This window comes from Dipteris shenzhenensis, chromosome 28, assembly GCF_047967505.1.
Source record: "Dipteris shenzhenensis isolate YYH24624 ecotype China chromosome 28, Dip_SZ_1.0, whole genome shotgun sequence".
In the NCBI taxonomy this organism is placed as follows: domain Eukaryota; kingdom Viridiplantae; phylum Streptophyta; class Polypodiopsida; order Gleicheniales; family Dipteridaceae; genus Dipteris; species Dipteris shenzhenensis.
Window position 1 is genome coordinate 24,010,547 of NC_141623.1, and position 6,070 is coordinate 24,016,616.

At 39.5% G+C, this 6,070-nt stretch overlaps 1 pseudogene; it reads right to left on the reverse strand.

The window, feature by feature from the left end:
- Positions 1–3,210: 3,210 nt before the first annotated feature.
- On the reverse strand, positions 3,211–5,334 carry LOC147883354 (dynamin-related protein 4C pseudogene; annotated as a pseudogene).
- Between the last annotated feature and the right edge of the window lie 736 nt (positions 5,335–6,070).

The following is a 6,070-nucleotide window of genomic DNA, read 5'->3' on the forward strand; positions in this document are numbered from 1 at the left end:
GCCCCATGCATGGTACATGTCGATGCTTAACTATCAAAATAAGGCCCATGTATAGTAGTGTGTTTCATTATATAGATAATTTTTTTATATATGGTGAATTTCTATAAAACATCGCTATATAGCGACCCTTTTTTAAACCCATTTTGCTTACCGAGGATTAGTGCCCCACACACAATAAATGTCAATGCTTAACTATCAAAATAAGGCCCATGTGTAGTAGTCTGTTTCATTATATAGATAATTTTGTAATATATGGTGAATTTCTATGGGGGCCAATTCTTTACATAGAGAAAATTTTGCTTCTATATAGTGAAATTGTATCTATATAGTAAAATTCTCATAAGGACTCTCTATATAGTGATTGTTTTCCCCATATATTGACAATTTCTCTATATAGCATCATTCTCTTAAGAAATCCCTATGTAGATAACTTTTTTCCTAGTATAGTGAAATATTCTTTAGGTAAACTATATAGCGACTAAATGTTGATGCTTAACTATCAAGATAAGGCTCATGTGTAGTAGTGTGTTTCATTATATAGATAATTTTTTTATATATGGTGAATTTCTATAAAATGCCCCTATATAGCGACACTTTTTTAAACCCATTTCGCTTACTGATGATTAGTGCCCCACGCACGGTAAATGTCCACACTTAACTATCGAAATAACGCCCGTGTGTAGTGGTGTGTTTCATTATATAGATAATTTTTTTAGATATGGTGAATTTGTACGAGGGCCGATTCTTTACATAGAGAAAATTTTGCTTCTATATAGTGAAATTGTATCTATATAGTAAAAGTAGGTGGGTGAGGCTTAAAATAGAGTTGAGTGCATTGCTACAATCATTTTCAAGTGTTCAAAAAGTATCTTCCATCAACAAAACGCCACTATATAGCGACACTTTTTTTAACCCACTTTACTTACCGACGATTAGTGCCCCACGCATGGTAAATGTTGATGCTTAACTATCGAAATGAGGCCTATGTGTAGTAGTGTGTTTCATTATATAGATAATTTTTATATATATGTTGAATTTCTATAAAACGTCGCTACAAAGCGACACTTTTTTAAACCCATTTTGCTTACCGACGATTACTACCCCACACACGGTAAATGTCAATGTTTAACTATCGAAATAAGGCCCGTGTGTAGTAGTGAGTTTCATTATATATATAGATAAATTTTTTATACATGGTGAATTTCTATGGGGGCTGATTCTTTACATAGAGAAAATTTTGTTTCTATACAGTGAAATTGTATCTATATAGTAAAATTCTCATAAGGACTCTCTATATAGTGATTGTTTTCCCCATATATTGATAATTTCTCCATATAACATCATTCTCTTAAGAAATCCCTATGTAGATAATTCTTTTCCTAGTATAGTGAAATATTCTTTAGCTGGTAAACTCTATAGCGACACTCTTACTCTCTCAAGTCTTCATAGAGAAAATTTTGTTTCTGTATAGTGAAACTGTATCTATATAGTAAAATTCTCATAAGGACTCTCTTTATAGTGATTGTTTTCCCCATATATTGAAAATTTCTCCATAAGATCATTCTCTTAAGAAATCCCTATGTAGATAATTTTTTTCCTAGTATAGTGAAATATTCTTTAGCAGGTAAACTCTATAACTCTCACTCGAGAAAATTTTGTTTCTATATAGTGAAATTGTATCTATATAGTAAAATTCTCATAAGGAATCTCTATATAGTGATTGTTTTTCCCATATATTGATAACATCATTCTCTTAAGAAATCCCTATGTAGATAATTTTTTTCCTAGTATAGTGAAATATTCTTTAGCTGGTAAACTCTATAGTGACACTCTTACTCTCTCATTGTTTTTCCCATATATTGATAACATCATTCTCTTAAGAAATCCCTATGTAGATAATTTGTTTCCTAGTATAGTGAAATATTCTTTAGCGGGTAAACTCTGTAGCCACTCTCTCAGACGAGAAAATTTTGTTTCTATATAGTGAAATTGTATCTATATAGTAAAATTCTCATAAGGACTCTCTATATATTGATTGTTTTTCCCATATATTCATAACATCATTCTCTTAAGAAATCCCTATGTAGATAATTTTTTTCCTAGTATAGTGAAATATTCTTTAGCTGGTAAACTCTATAGCGACACTCTTTACTCTCTCAAGTCTTCATAGAGAAAATTTTGTTTCTATATAGTGAAATTGTATCTATAGTAAAATTCTCATAAGGACTCTCTTTATAGTGATTGTTTTCCCCATATATTGATAATTTCTACATATAACATCATTCTCTTAAGAAATCCCTATGTAGATAATTTTTTTCCTAGTATAGTGAAATATTCTTTAGCTGGTAAACTCTATAGCGACACTTTTTACTCTCTCAAGTCTTCATAGAGAAAATTTTGTTTCTATATAGTGAAATTGTATCTATATAGTAAAATTCTCAGAAGGACTCTCTATATATTGATTGTTTTTCCCATATATTAATAACATCATTCTCTTAAGAAATCCCTATGGAAATAATTTTTTTCCTAGTATAGTGAAATATTCTTTAGCTGGTAAACTCTATAGCGACACTCTTTACTATCTCAAGTCTTCATAGAGAAAATTTTGTTTCTATATAGTGAAATTGTATCTATAGTAAAATTCTCATAAGGACTCTCTTTATAGTGATTGTTTTCCCCATATATTGATAATTTCTCCATATAACATCATTCTCTTAAGAAATCCTTATGTAGATAATTTTTTTCCTAGTATAGTGAAATATTCTTTAGCTTGTAAACTCTATAGCGACACTCTTTACTCTCTCAAGTATTCATAGAGAAAATTTTGTTTCTATATAGTGAAATTGTATCTATAGTAAAATTCTCATAAGGACTCTCTTTATAGTGATTGTTTTCCCCATATATTGATAATTTCTCCATATAACATCACTCTTAAGAAATTGAGTAGTGTGCTAAACGCTACTTTGCTGATACTAAAGCTCTTCAGTACTTAAGCTAACATGATTTCTTCAGACCGTTCTACACTTGGGATGCGAAGTATCGACAGGTTCTATTACCTTTTTCTTGCATTCTAGTATCGACAGGTTCTATTACCTTTTTTCTTACCTTTTTCTTGCATTCTAGTATATTGGCATACACTCCTTTTTTGGTTTATCCTAAAACCTTAAGCAGACGAGGGACGATTGAAATGAGGTAGATATCATGAGCCCATCACATGACAATGTGCCGCCCAAGATGCTGCGAAACAATAGCTCTACTCTTGGAGAGCACATCTACACTACGTTGGAGACGACTACGTTTCTGAGCAACCACAGGGTTTTCTGCCATGATTTCCTCCATGTCCATCTCAATGTCCTCCATGTCCACCACCTTGCAGCTGGCTGGTGTTACATCATCACCACCACCACCACCACCACCGCTGGTTGCACGAATTGGGGTCGCATACTTACCACCACTGCCACCAATCGATGCCCTCCTCCTCATGCTGTTGTTTCTCCCCCCAAGCACCTTGCTTGCCACCTCCCTCTCGATGCCCTCCAGCATCGCATCGTTAAACGCAAACCTCACCTCCATCGGAATGTCATCTGCTAGCCTCGCCTCCACTACCTCCCAGTATGCAATCGCATTACACATCGCTTCCCACACCCCTTCCTCGCTCGGGATCATGGATAGATCCAGCAGCTTCCCAGCTACATTGCACAAGTTTATATTTGAGCTCTGCTTGTACACATCCATCTTGCCCTTCAGATCCTTCACGGTTGTAATGTACAACGAATTGGAGGTGAACGTTACGCTGCGTTGAAGCTGCAGAAACCGATCAACAAATTTCATGCACTTGTCTCTGCAATCTCTTAAAATCCAACTACAGGATTCGTCGTACAGCATTAGCAAATTAGGGTATTGGCCTGCATGCTTCTGTATCACACTAGTGCATAACATTTGCGCGAGCTCAAAAGCTTCTGTCACCAGATTCTTACACATTCCTGTCACGATATCCAGCTGATTTCGCAGCAGTTTGTCAATCACTGCCTGTGGCACTACATTGGGCAGATTTACCCCTTGAGTTTCAGCTATCAGTACCTTGATCGTCTCGATAAATTCCTTCTCCATAAGCCCTCGTGTGGCACTTTTCAGCTGCTCAGAAAATGCCATGGAAAAGGCATGCAAACGGGCAGTGTAATGCAGGTCTGGGATGTCAGGAAACACATCCGTGCTACCTTGCAGCAAAATCTGCTCCATGCTCTTTCTCAGGCCAGTAATAACCTTGAAGAACCCCAAGTGTGCTTCTACTCCACTGTAGATGCCTTCCCCGAGAGCTTCTAGCTCGTTGCGCTTGCTTGTTAGCATCTTATCGATCTGCGCAACGACTTTTGGAAGCAAATTTACGACGCTATCTGCTTGCAAACGCATTAAACGATCTGCCAGGCTAGAAACACCATGCGCAGATCCATCCAATTTCATGAGCTCAGGATGTGTCTGGAACAGCTCTTGTTCTTTCCGCAGGGCATCCTCCATCGAGACATCTTCATCAGTCCTGTTGCGGACACAGATGTATCCAAGACCAATATTTACAGCATTGTCCATGATTTTGTTGTACAGCCCTTCTGGGCATTTGTCGATCTTCGTCACCACGCCTAGAGTTCTGCTGCCTTTTTTATCCACCTCACGAGACATTCGAATAGATTCGCAGGTTGGGAAGTCCACAGCAGCTGAGAGGACGTTGAGGATGATGCTCTCCTCCGGCATGATGTAGTGGCGAATGATCCGGGAGACCTGATCGTAGATGTCATCCGGTTGCCCATGAACGGGTACTCTTGTGATACCCGGGAGATCAACCATGGTGAGGTCGGGAACGTTCGGCTTGCTGACATGCACAGTGATTGGTTTGTCTGTAATGCCTTTGGAGCTGCCAGCGAGAATCTGTGTTGCAGATTCTATAGCGGAGGCGATTTGCTCCTCGCTGATCTCTTTCTCGACACCCTCGTACTGGACGGTAATACTGGGCTCTTTGGCTGTTTGTAGTCTCAGTATTAGGGGCACTCGTGTGACAATGCCTTGACCTCTGGGCAGGGCAATGCCGGCAAGGGACTCTAAAACGCTAGATTTGCCGCTGGACTGATCGCCGACAACGACAATGCTAGGCAGGTTGATGCCCTCGCCCATAATTCCGAAACTGCGAAGCTGATCAACAACATCGAGCAAAGGGCGGATGTGTTCATTGAAGCTCTGAGAAACTGCGGAGCATGTCGGATTTGAGAACCCGGGATCAGAGTCGAGGTTCAAACTGTCCAGGGCGGGGTAGGGGCTACTTGGCGAGGACGTGATCTCAAACATATTGACTGCAAAGCGTGGAAACAATGGAGCTGGGGATGGTATATTATACTGAAATGAGCAAGGGTTGCAAGCTCACAACGGAAATGAGTCTCTTGCTTCTTCCTTCTTACGATATATATATATATATATGTAGAAATGTATAGTAAGCTTCATTATACGTGTGTCTGTGCATCAGCTAACTCAGTTGCTGGCTTGCATTAATGGAACGTGAGCCTCACGCCCTACTCAGTTGCCCCAGACACCTTATGGGCGGGAAGATCACGCCCCAGCAGCATCGGTAATCTATCAGAGGAAGGAGTTGTGATAATGGCTTTCCTCACCGAACCATCAATGGGCAAGTATCTCTTCATGTCACTCATTCAAAATTTTGAGACGCAAATAGGGCCCCCCAGTTAGTAAAAAATCGCATTAGTTGGGAGTGTGTGGGGGCACGGGGGAAAAGGCCTCTGCATGGCATTTTGACGCATGGCAGAAGCTGGCCATGTGTTCTCGAGGCTTCTAGGTCAGGTAAAAAGGGGGATGGAGTAAAGGGGGTCGATCATTTGATCGACCTCCCTAGATATGATCTCAGCGACATCCCATGATGCGGAGGGGTCTGAGGCGTGCGATGTGGTCGTTAAAGCGGTTGATGCCAAGGAGTCTGAGGAGTTGGACGATGAGAGGCAAGGCGATGGCCAGGCATCAAGTTGCAGCGGAGGATTGCGAGATTGATGGGGATGAAGAAGATGGTGATATT